Raw genomic sequence first — 14311 nt, forward strand, 5'->3', positions numbered from 1 at the left:
GGAATGGAAGGAGATGGACATTGTATACGGGGAACAGAGGGAAATGGAGATTGTGTACGGGGAACTGAGGGAGATGGACATTGTTTACGGGGAACTGAGTGAGATGGACATTGTGTATGGGGAATGGTGGAGATGGACATTCTGTACGGGGAATGGAGGGAGATGGACATTGTGTACGGGGAACAGAGGGAGATGGACATTGTGTACGGGGAACGGAGAGAGGTGGACATTGTGTACGGGGAATGGAGGGAGATGGACATTGTGTACGGGGAACAGAGGGAGATGGACACTGTGTTCGGGGAACGGAGGGAGATGGACATTGTGTACGGGGAACGGAGGGAGATGGACATTGTGTACGGGGAACAGAGGGAGATGGACATTGTGTACGGGGAACGGAGAGAGGTGGACATTGTGTACGGGGAATGGAGGGAGATGGGCTTTGTGTACGGCGAACGGAGGGAGATGGACATTGTGTACAGGGAACAGAGGGAGATGGACATTGTGTTTGGGGAATGGAGGGAGATGGACATTGTGTACGGGGAATGGGGGGAGATGGACATTGTGTATGGGGAAAGGAGGGAGATGGGCGCTGTGTACGGGGGAATGGAGGGAGATGGACATTGTGTACAGGGAACAGAGGGAGATGGACATTGTGTACGCGGAATGCGGGGAGATGGACATTGTGCATGGGGAACGGAGGGAGATGGACATTGTGTACGGGGAACGGAGGGAGATGGACATTGTGTACGCAGAACGGAGGAAGATGGACATTGTGTACGGAGAATGGAGGGAGATGGACATTGTGTACGGGGAACAGAGGGAGATGGACATTGTGTACGGGAAACAGAGGGAGATGGACATTGTGTTCGGGGAACGGAGGGAGATGGACATTGTGTACGGGGAACGGACGGAGATGGACATTGTGTACGGGGAATGAAGGGAGATGGACATTGTGTACGGGGAATGGGGGGAGATGGACATTGTGTATGGGGAAAGGAGGGAGATGGGCGCTGTGTACGGGGACATGGAGGGAGCTGGACATTGTGTACGGGTAATGGAGACAGATGGACATTGTGTACGGGGAAACGAGGGAGATGGACATTGTGTACGGGGAACGGTGAGAGATGGACATAGTGTAGGGGGAACAGAGGGAGATGGACAATGTGTATGGGGAACAGAGGGAGATGGACAATGTGTATGGGGAACAGAGGGAGATGGACTGTGTAGGGGAATGGAGGGAGATGGTCATTGTGTACGGGGAATGGAGGGAGATGGACATTGTGTACAGGGAACCGACGGAGCTGGACATTGTGGACAGGGAACGGAGGGAGATGGACATTGTGTATGGGCAACGGAGGGAGATGGACATTGTGTATGAGGAACAGAGGGAGATGGACATTGTGTACGGGGAATGGAAGGAGATGGACATTGTGTACGGGGAACAAAGGGAGATGGAGATTGTGTACGGGGAACGGGGGGAGATGGACAGTGTGTACGGGGAACAGAGGGAAATGGACATTGTGTACGGGGAATGGAGGGAGATGGACATTGTGTACGGGGAACTGAGGGAGATGGACATTGTGTATGGGGAATGGGGGGAGATGGACATTCTGTATGGGGAATGGAGGGTGAAGGACATTGTGCATGGGGAACGGAGGGAGATGGACATTGTGTATGGGGAATGGGTGGAGATGGACATTCTGTACGGGGAATGGAGGGTGATGGACATTGTGCATGGGGAACGGTGGGAGATGTACATTGTGTACGGGGAACGGAGGGAGATGGACATTGTGTACGCAGAACGGAGGGAGATGGACATTGTGTACGCGGAATGCGGGGAGATTGGCATTGTGTACGGGGAACGGAGGGAGATGGACATTGTGTACGCAGAACGGAGGGAGATGGACATTGTGTACGCGGAATGGGGGGAGATTGGCATTGTGTACGGGGAACGGAGGGAGATGGACATTGTGTACAGGGAACAGACGTAGATGGACATTGTGTACGGGGAACGGAGGGAGATGGACAAGGTGTACGGGGAAAGGAGAGAGATGGACATTGTGTACGGGGAATGGAGGGAGATGGACATTGTACATGGGGAAAAAAGGGAGATGGGCGTTGTGTACGGGGAAATGGAGGGAGCTGGACATTGTGTACGGGTAATGGAGACAGATGGACATTGTGTACGTGGAAAGGAGGGAGATGGACATTGTGTACAGGGAACGGTGAGAGATGGACATTGTGTACAGGGAACGGAGAGAGATGGACATTGTGTACGCGGAATGCGGGGAGATGGACATTGTGCATGGGGAACGGAGGGAGATGGACATTGTGTACGGGGAACGGAGGGAGATGGACATTGTGTACGCAGAACGGAGGAAGATGGACATTGTGTACGGAGAATGGAGGGAGATGGACATTGTGTACGGGGAACAGAGGGAGATGGACATTGTGTACGGGAAACAGAGGGAGATGGACATTGTGTTCGGGGAACGGAGGGAGATGGACATTGTGTACGGGGAACGGACGGAGATGGACATTGTGTACGGGGAATGAAGGGAGATGGACATTGTGTACGGGGAATGGGGGGAGATGGACATTGTGTATGGGGAAAGGAGGGAGATGGGCGCTGTGTACGGGGACATGGAGGGAGCTGGACATTGTGTACGGGTAATGGAGACAGATGGACATTGTGTACGGGGAAACGAGGGAGATGGACATTGTGTACGGGGAACGGTGAGAGATGGACATAGTGTAGGGGGAACAGAGGGAGATGGACAATGTGTATGGGGAACAGAGGGAGATGGACAATGTGTATGGGGAACAGAGGGAGATGGACTGTGTAGGGGAATGGAGGGAGATGGTCATTGTGTACGGGGAATGGAGGGAGATGGACATTGTGTACAGGGAACCGACGGAGCTGGACATTGTGGACAGGGAACGGAGGGAGATGGACATTGTGTATGGGCAACGGAGGGAGATGGACATTGTGTATGAGGAACAGAGGGAGATGGACATTGTGTACGGGGAATGGAAGGAGATGGACATTGTGTACGGGGAACAAAGGGAGATGGAGATTGTGTACGGGGAACGGGGGGAGATGGACAGTGTGTACGGGGAACAGAGGGAAATGGACATTGTGTACGGGGAATGGAGGGAGATGGACATTGTGTACGGGGAACTGAGGGAGATGGACATTGTGTATGGGGAATGGGGGGAGATGGACATTCTGTACGGGGAATGGAGGGTGAAGGACATTGTGCATGGGGACCGGAGGGAGATGGACATTGTGTATGGGGAATGGGGGGAGATGGACATTCTGTACGGGGAATGGAGGGTGATGGACATTGTGCATGGGGAACGGTGGGAGATGTACATTGTGTACGGGGAACGGAGGGAGATGGACATTGTGTACGCAGAACGGAGGGAGATGGACATTGTGTACGCGGAATGCGGGGAGATGGACATTGTGCATGGGGAACGGAGGGAGATGGACATTGTGTACGGGGAACGGAGGGAGATGGACATTGTGTACGCAGAACGGAGGGAGATGGACATTGTGTACGCGGAATGGGGGGAGATTGGCATTGTGTATGGGGAACGGAGGGAGATGGACATTGTGTACAGGGAACAGACGTAGATGGACATTGTGTACGGGGAACGGAGGGAGATGGACAAGGTGTACGGGGAACGGAGAGAGATGGACATTGTGTACGGGGAATGGAGGGAGATGGACATTGTACATGGGGAAAAAAGGGAGATGGGCGTTGTGTACGGGGAAATGGAGGGAGCTGGACATTGTGTACGGGTAATGGAGACAGATGGACATTGTGTACGTGGAAAGGAGGGAGATGGACATTGTGTACAGGGAACTGTGAGAGATGGACATTGTGTACAGGGAACGGAGAGAGATGGACATTTTGTACGGGGAACAGAGAGAGATGGACATTGTGTATGAGGAAAAGAGGGAGATGAACTGTGTAGGGGAATGGAGGGAGATGGTCATTGTGTACGGGGAATGGAGGGAGATGGACATTGTGTACGGGGAATTGAGGGAGATGGACATTGTGTACCGGGAACAGAGTGAGATGGACATTGTGTACGGGGAACCGGGGGAGATGGACATTGTGTACAGGGAATGGAGGGAGATGGACATTGTGTACAGGGAACAGAGGCAGATGGACATTGTGTACGGGGAACCGAGGGAGATGGACATTGTGTATGGTGAAAGGAGGGAGATGGACATTGTGTACGGGGAATGGAGGGAGATGGACATTGTGTACAGGGAACAGAGGCAGATGGACATTGTGTACGGGGAACCGAGGGAGATGGACATTGTGTATGGTGAAAGGAGGGAGATGGACATTGTTTACGGGGAATGGAGGGAGATGGACATTGTGTATGGGGAACGGAGGGAGATGGACATTGTGTATGAGGAACAGAGGGAGATGGGCATTGTGTACGGGGAATGGAAGGAGATGGACATTGTATACGGGGAACAGAGGGAAATGGAGATTGTGTACGGGGAACTGAGGGAGATGGACATTGTTTACGGGGAACTGAGTGAGATGGACATTGTGTATGGGGAATGGGGGGAGATGGACATTCTGTACGGGGAATGGAGGGAGATGGACATTGTGTATGAGGAACAGTGGGAGATGGACATTGAGTATGGGGAACAGAGGGAGATGAACGTTGTGTACGGGGAACAGAGGGAGATGGAGATTGTGTACGGGGAACGGGGGGAGTTGGACATTGTGTACGGGGATTGGAGGGAAATGGACATTGTGTACGGGGAACGGAGGGAGATGGACATTGTGTACGGGGAACGGAGGGAGATGGACACTGTGTTCGGGGAACGGAGGGAGATGGACATTGTGTACGGGGAACGGAGGGAGATGGACATTGTGTACGGGGAACAGAGGGAGATGGACATTGTGTACGGGGAACGGAGAGAGGTGGACATTGTGTACGGGGATTGGAGGGAGATGGACATTGTGTACGGGGAACGGAGGGAGATGGACATTGTGTACGGGGAACGGAGGGAGATGGACATTGTGTACGGGGAACAGAGGGAGATGGACATTGTGTACGCGGAATGCGGGGAGATGGACATTGTGCATGGGGTACGGAGGGAGATGGACATTGTGTACGGGGAACGGAGGGAGATGGACATTGTGTTTGGGGAATGGAGGGAGATGGGCATTGTGTACGGCGAACGGAGGGAGATGGACATTGTGTACGGGGAACAGAGGGAGATGGACATTGTGTACGGGGAATGGAGGGAGATGGGCATTGTGTACGGGGAACGGAGAGAGATGCACATTGTGTACGGGGAATGGAGGGAGATGGACATTGTGTACGGGGAATGGAGGGAGATGGACATTGTCTATGGGCAACGGAGAGAGATGGAGATTGTGTACGGGGAACGGAGGGAGATGGGCATTGTGTACGGGGAACGGAGGGAGATGGACATTGTGTATGGGGAATGGAGAGAGATGGACATTGTCTATGGGGAACGGAGAGAGATGGAGATTGTGTACGGGGAACGGAGGGAGATGGACATTGTGTACGGGGAACGGAGGGAGATGGACATTCTGTATGGGGATCGGAGGGAGATGGACATTGTGTATGGGGAACGGAGGGAGATGGACATTGTGTATGGGGAACGGAGGGAGATGGACATTGTGTACGGGGAACGGAGGGAGATGGAGATTGTGCAGGGGGAAAGGAGGGAGATGGGCGTTGTGTACGGGGAAATGGAGGGAGCTGGACGTTGTGTACGGGTAATGGAGACAGGTGGACATTGTGTCCGGGGAAAGGTGGGAGATGGACATTGTGTACGGGGAACGGTGAGAGATGGACATTGTGTACGGGGAACGGAGAGAGATGGACATTGTGTACGGGGAATGGAGGACGATGGACCTGGTGTACGGGGAACAGAGGGAGATGGACATTGTGTACGGGGAACAGAGGGAGATGGACATTGTGTACGGGGAACGGTGAGAGATGGACATTGTGTACGGGGAATGGAGGACGATGGACCGTGTGTACGGGGAACAGAGGGAGTTGGACATTGTGTACGGGGAACAGAGGGAGATGGACACTGTGTTCGGGGAATGGAGGGAGATGGACATTGTGTACGGGGAACGGAGGGAGATGGACATTGTGTACGGGGAACAGAGGGAGATGGACATTGTGTACGGGGAACGGAGAGAGGTGGACATTGTGTACGGGGAATGGAGGACGATGGACCTGGTGTACGGGGAACAGAGGGAGATGGACATTGTGTACGGGGAACAGAGGGAGATGGACCTTGTGTACGGGGAACGGAGGGAGATGGACATTGTGTACGGGGAATGGAGGGAAATGCACATTGTGTACAGGGAACAGAGGGAGATGGACATTGTGTTTGGGGAATGGAGGGAGATGGACATTGTGTACGGCGAACGGAGGGAGATGGACATTGTGTACGGGGAACAGAGGGAGATGGACATTGTGTACGGGGAACGGAGAGAGGTGGAGATTGTGTACGGGGAATGGAGGGAGATGGAGATTGTGTACGGCGAACGGAGGGAGATGGACATTGTATACGGGGAACGGAGAGAGATGGAGATTGTGTACGGGGAACGGAGGGATTTGGGCATTGTGTACGGGGAACGGAGGGAGATGGACATTGTGTATGGGGAATGGAGGGAGATGGACATTGTGTACGGCGAATGGAGGGAGATGGACATTGTCTATGGGGAACGGAGAGAGATGGAGATTGTGTACGGGGAACGGAGGGAGATGGGCATTGTGTACGGGGAACGGAGGGAGATGGACATTGTGTATGGGGAATGGAGGGAGATGGACATTGTCTATGGGGAACGGAGAGAGATGGAGATTGTGTACGGGGAACGGAGGGAGATGGACATTGTGTACGGGGAACGGAGGGAGATGGACATTGTGTATGGGGATTGGAGGGAGATGGACATTGTGTACGGGGAACGGTGAGAGATGGACATTGTGTACAGGGAACGAAGGGAGATGGACATTGTGTTTCGGGAACGGAGGGAGATGGACATTGTGTACGGGGAACGGAGAGTGTTGCTCATGGTGTATGGGGAACAGAGGGAGATGGTCAATGTGTAGGGGGAACAGAGGGAGATTGACAATGTGTATGGGGAACAGAGGGAGATGGACAATGTGTATGGGGAACAGAGGAAGATGGACTGTGTAGGGGAATGGAGGGAGATGGTCATTGTGTACGGGGAAAGGAGGGTGATGGATATTGTGTACAGGGAACGGAGGGAGATGGACATTGTGTATGGGGAACGGAGGGAGATGGACATTGTGTATGAGGAACAGAGGGAGATGGACATTGTGTACGGGGATTGGAAGGAGATGGACATTGTGTACGGGGAACTGAGGGAGATGGACATTGTTTACGGGGAACTGAGTGAGATGGACATTGTGTATGGGGAATGGGGGGAGATGGACATTCTGTACGGGGAATGGAGGGAGATGGACATTGTGTATGAGGAACAGTGGGAGATGGACATTGAGTATGGGGAACAGAGGGAGATGAACGTTGTGTACGGGGAACAGAGGGAGATGGAGATTGTGTACGGGGAACGGGGGGAGTTGGACATTGTGTACGGGGATTGGAGGGAAATGGACATTGTGTACGGGGAACGGAGGGAGATGGACATTGTGTACGGGGAACGGAGGGAGATGGACACTGTGTTCGGGGAACGGAGGGAGATGGACATTGTGTACGGGGAACGGAGGGAGATGGACATTGTGTACGGGGAACAGAGGGAGATGGACATTGTGTACGGGGAACGGAGAGAGGTGGACATTGTGTACGGGGATTGGAGGGAGATGGACATTGTGTACGGGGAACGGAGGGAGATGGACATTGTGTACGGGGAACAGAGGGAGATGGACATTGTGTACGCGGAATGCGGGGAGATGGACATTGTGCATGGGGTACGGAGGGAGATGGACATTGTGTACGGGGAACGGAGGGAGATGGACATTGTGTTTGGGGAATGGAGGGAGATGGGCATTGTGTACGGCGAACGGAGGGAGATGGACATTGTGTACGGGGAACAGAGGGAGATGGACATTGTGTACGGGGAATGGAGGGAGATGGGCATTGTGTACGGGGAACGGAGAGAGATGCACATTGTGTACGGGGAATGGAGGGAGATGGACATTGTGTACGGGGAATGGAGGGAGATGGACATTGTCTATGGGCAACGGAGAGAGATGGAGATTGTGTACGGGGAACGGAGGGAGATGGGCATTGTGTACGGGGAACGGAGGGAGATGGACATTGTGTATGGGGAATGGAGAGAGATGGACATTGTCTATGGGGAACGGAGAGAGATGGAGATTGTGTACGGGGAACGGAGGGAGATGGACATTGTGTACGGGGAACGGAGGGAGATGGACATTCTGTATGGGGATTGGAGGGAGATGGACATTGTGTATGGGGAACGGAGGGAGATGGACATTGTGTATGGGGAACGGAGGGAGATGGACATTGTGTACGGGGAACGGAGGGAGATGGAGATTGTGCAGGGGGAAAGGAGGGAGATGGGCGTTGTGTACGGGGAAATGGAGGGAGCTGGACGTTGTGTACGGGTAATGGAGACAGGTGGACATTGTGTCCGGGGAAAGGTGGGAGATGGACATTGTGTACGGGGAACGGTGAGAGATGGACATTGTGTACGGGGAACGGAGAGAGATGGACATTGTGTACGGGGAATGGAGGACGATGGACCTGGTGTACGGGGAACAGAGGGAGATGGACATTGTGTACGGGGAACAGAGGGAGATGGACATTGTGTACGGGGAACGGTGAGAGATGGACATTGTGTACGGGGAATGGAGGACGATGGACCGTGTGTACGGGGAACAGAGGGAGTTGGACATTGTGTACGGGGAACAGAGGGAGATGGACACTGTGTTCGGGGAATGGAGGGAGATGGACATTGTGTACGGGGAACGGAGGGAGATGGACATTGTGTACGGGGAACAGAGGGAGATGGACATTGTGTACGGGGAACGGAGAGAGGTGGACATTGTGTACGGGGAATGGAGGACGATGGACCTGGTGTACGGGGAACAGAGGGAGATGGACATTGTGTACGGGGAACAGAGGGAGATAGACCTTGTGTACGGGGAACGGAGGGAGATGGACATTGTGTACGGGGAATGGAGGGAAATGCACATTGTGTACAGGGAACAGAGGGAGATGGACATTGTGTTTGGGGAATGGAGGGAGATGGACATTGTGTACGGCGAACGGAGGGAGATGGACATTGTGTACGGGGAACAGAGGGAGATGGACATTGTGTACGGGGAACGGAGAGAGGTGGAGATTGTGTACGGGGAATGGAGGGAGATGGAGATTGTGTACGGCGAACGGAGGGAGATGGACATTGTATACGGGGAACGGAGAGAGATGGAGATTGTGTACGGGGAACGGAGGGATTTGGGCATTGTGTACGGGGAACGGAGGGAGATGGACATTGTGTATGGGGAATGGAGGGAGATGGACATTGTGTACGGCGAATGGAGGGAGATGGACATTGTCTATGGGGAACGGAGAGAGATGGAGATTGTGTACGGGGAACGGAGGGAGATGGACATTGTGTACGGGGAACGGAGGGAGATGGACATTGTGTATGGGGATTGGAGGGAGATGGACATTGTGTACGGGGAACGGTGAGAGATGGACATTGTGTACAGGGAACGAAGGGAGATGGACATTGTGTTTCGGGAACGGAGGGAGATGGACATTGTGTACGGGGAACGGAGAGTGTTGCTCATGGTGTATGGGGAACAGAGGGAGATGGTCAATGTGTAGGGGGAACAGAGGGAGATTGACAATGTGTATGGGGAACAGAGGGAGATGGACAATGTGTATGGGGAACAGAGGAAGATGGACTGTGTAGGGGAATGGAGGGAGATGGTCATTGTGTACGGGGAAAGGAGGGTGATGGATATTGTGTACAGGGAACGGAGGCAGATGGACATTGTGTATGGGGAACGGAGGGAGATGGACATTGTGTATGAGGAACAGAGGGAGATGGACATTGTGTACGGGGATTGGAAGGAGATGGACATTGTGTACGGGGAACAGAGGGAAATGGAGATTGTGTACGGGGAACGGGGGGAGATGGACAGTGTATACGGGGAACGGAGGGAAATGGACATTGTGTATGGGGAATGGGGGAGATGGACATTCTCAACGGGGAATGGAGGGTGATGGACATTGTGCATGGGGAACGGAGGGAGATGGACATTGTGTACGCGGAATTGAGGGAGATGGATATTGTGCATGGGGAACGGAGGGAGATGGACATTGTGTACGCGGAACTTAGGGAGATGGACATTGTGTACGCGGAATGGGGGGAGATTGGCATTGTGTATCGGGAACGGAGGGAGATGGACATTGTGTACAGGGAACAGAGGGAAATGGAGATTGTGTACGGGGAACGGGGGGAGATGGACAGTGTATACGGGGAACGGAGGGAAATGGACATTGTGTACGGGGAATGGAGGGAGATGGACATTGTGTAAGGGGAACTGAGGGAGATGGACATTGTGTATGGGGAATGGGGGGAGATGGACATTCTGTACGGGGAATGGAGGGAGATGGACGTTGTGTACGGGGAACAGAGGGAGATGGAGATTGTGTACGGGGAACGGGGGGAGATGGACATTGTGTATGGGGAACGGAGGGAAATGAACATTGTGTACGGGGAATGGAGGGAGATGGACATTGTGTACGGGGAAATGAGGGAGATGGACATTGTGTATGGGGAATGGGGGAGATGGACATTCTCAACGGGGAATGGAGGGTGATGGACATTGTGTACGGGGAAATGGAGGGAGCTGGACATTGTGCATGGGGAACGGAGGGAGATGGACATTGTGTACGCGGAATTGAGGGAGATGGATATTGTGCATGGGGAACGGAGGGAGATGGACATTGTGTACGCGGAACTTAGGGAGATGGACATTGTGTACGCGGAATGGGGGGAGATTGGCATTGTGTATCGGGAACGGAGGGAGATGTACATTGTGTACAGGGAACAGAGGGAGATGGACATTGTGTTCGGGGAACGGAGGGAGATGGACATTGTGTACGGGGAACGGAGGGAGATGGACATTGTGTACGGGGAACGGAGAGAGATGGACATTGTGTACGGGGAACGGAGGGAGATGGACATTGTGTACAGGGAACAGAGGGAGATGGACATTGTATACGGGGAATGGAGGGAGATGGACATTGTGTACGGGGAATGGAGGGAGATGGACATTGTGTACGGGGAATGGGGGGAGATGGACATTGTGTATGGGGAAAGGAGGGAGATTGGTGTTGTGTACGGGGAAATGGAGGGAGCTGGACATTGTGTACGGGTAATGGAGACAGATGGACATTGTGTACGGGGAACGGAGGGAGATGGACATTGTGTACGGGGAACAGAGGGAGATGGACACTGTGTACAGGGAACGGAGTGAGCTGGAGATTGAGTACGGGGAATGGAGGGGGATGGACATTCTGTACGGGGAATGGAGGGTGATGGACATTGTACATGGGGAACGGAGGGAGAGGGACATTGTGTATGGGGAACAGAGGGAGATGGACATTGTGTATGGGGAATGGAGGGAGATGGACATTGAGTACGGGGAATGGAGGGAGATGGACATTGTGTACTGGGAACGGAGGGAGATGGACATTGTGTACGGGGAACAGAGGGAGATGGACATTGTGTACGGGGAACGGAGGGAGATGGACATTGTGTACGGGGAACAGAGGGAGATGGACATTGTATACGGGGAAAGGAGGGAGATGGAGATTGTGTATGGGGAACGGAGGGAGATGGGCATTGTGTATCGGGAATGGAGGGAGAAGGATATTCTGTATGTGGAACGGAGGGAGATGGACATTGTGTACGGGGAACGGAGGGAGATGGACATTGTGTACGGGGAATGGAGGGAAATGGACATTCAGTACGGGGAATGGAGGGTGATGGATATTTTGTACGGGGAATGGAGGGTGATGGATATTGTGTACGGGGAACGGAGATAGGTGGACATTGTGTACGGGGAATGGAGGGAGATGGGCATTGTGTACGGCGAACGGAGGGAGATGGACATTGTGTACGGGGAGCGGAGAGAGGTGGACATTGTGTACGGGGAACGGAGGGAGATGGACATTGTGTACGCGGAATGGGGGGAGATTGGCATTGTGTATCGGGAACGGAGGGAGATGGACATTGTGTACAGGGAACAGAGGGAAATGGAGATTGTGTACGGGGAACGGGGGGAGATGGACAGTGTATACGGGGAACGGAGGGAAATGGACATTGTGTACGGGGAATGGAGGGAGATGGACATTGTGTACGGGGAACTGAGGGAGATGGACATTGTGTATGGGGAATGGGGGGAGATGGACATTCTGTACGGGGAATGGAGGGAGATGGACGTTGTGTACGGGGAACAGAGGGAGATGGAGATTGTGTACGGGGAACGGGGGGAGATGGACATTGTGTATGGGGAACGGAGGGAAATGAACATTGTGTACGGGGAATGGAGGGAGATGGACATTGTGTACGGGGAAATGAGGGAGATGGACATTGTGTATGGGGAATGGGGGAGATGGACATTCTCAACGGGGAATGGAGGGTGATGGACATTGTGCATGGGGAACGGAGGGAGATGGACATTGTGTACGCGGAATTGAGGGAGATGGATATTGTGCATGGGGAACGGAGGGAGATGGACATTGTGTACGCGGAACTTAGGGAGATGGACATTGTGTACGCGGAATGGGGGGAGATTGGCATTGTGTATCGGGAACGGAGGGAGATGTACATTGTGTACAGGGAACAGAGGGAGATGGACATTGTGTTCGGGGAACGGAGGGAGATGGACATTGTGTACGGGGAACGGAGGGAGATGGACATTGTGTACGGGGAATGGAGGGAGATGGACATTGTGTACAGGGAACAGAGGGAGATGGACATTGTGTTTGGGGAATGGAGGGAGATGGGCATTGTGTACGGCGAACGGAGGGAGATGGACATTGTGTACAGGGAACGGAGAGAGATGGAGATTGTGTACGGGGAACGGAGGGAGATGGGCATTGTGTACGGGGAACGGAGGGAGATGGACATTGTGTATGTGGAATGGAGGGAGATGGACATTGTGTATGGGGAACGGAGGGAGATGGACATTGTGTATGGTGAATGGAGGGAGATGGACTGTGTATGGGGAATGGAGGGAGATGGATATTGTCTATGGGGAACGGAGAGAGATGGAGATTGTGTACGGGGAACGGAGGGAGATGGACATTGTGTATGGGGAATGGAGGGAGATGGACATTGTCTATGGGGAACGGAGAGAGATGGAGATTGTGTACGGGGAACGGAGGGAGATGGGCATTGTGTACGGGGAACGGAGGGAGATGGACATTGTGTATGGGGATTGGAGGGAGATGGACATTGTGTATGGGGAACGGAGGGAGATGGACATTGTGTACGGGGAACGGAGGGAGATGGACATTGTGTACGGGGAAATGGAGGGAGCTGGACATTGTGTACGGGTAATGGAGACAGGTGGACATTGTGTACGGGGAAAGGAGGGAGATGGACATTGTGTACGGGGAACGGTGAGAGATGGACATTGTGTACGGGGAACGGAGGGAGATGGACATTGTGTACAGGGAACAGAGAGAGTTGCTCATGGTGCATGGGGAACAGAGGGAGATGGTCAATGTGTAGGGGGAACAGAGGGAGATTGACAATGTGTAGGGGGAACAGAGGGAGATGGAGAATGTGTTTGGGGAACAGAGGGAGATGGACTGTGTAGGGGAATGGAGGGAGATGGTCATTGTGTACAGGGAACAGAGGGAGATGGACATTGTGTACGGGGAATTGAGGGAGATGGACTGTGTAGGGGAATGGAGGGAGATGGTCATTGTGTACAGGGAACAGAGGGAGATGGACATTGTGTACTGGGAAAGGAGGGAGATGGACATTGTGTACGGGGAATTGAGGGAGATGGACATTGTGTATGGGGAACGGAGGGAGATGGACATTGTGTATGGGGAACGGAGGGAGATGGACATTGTGTATGAGGAACAGAGGGAGATGGACATTGTGTACGGGGAATGGAAGGAGATGGACATTGTGTACGGGGAACAGAGGGAAATGCAGATTGTGTACGGGGAACGGGGGGAGATGGACAGTGTATACGGGGAACGGAGGGAAATGGACATTGTGTACGGGGAATGGAGGGAGATGGA

The sequence above is a fragment of the Hypanus sabinus genome, unplaced genomic scaffold (genome assembly GCF_030144855.1).
Source record: "Hypanus sabinus isolate sHypSab1 unplaced genomic scaffold, sHypSab1.hap1 scaffold_1215, whole genome shotgun sequence".
Lineage (NCBI taxonomy): Eukaryota > Metazoa > Chordata > Chondrichthyes > Myliobatiformes > Dasyatidae > Hypanus > Hypanus sabinus.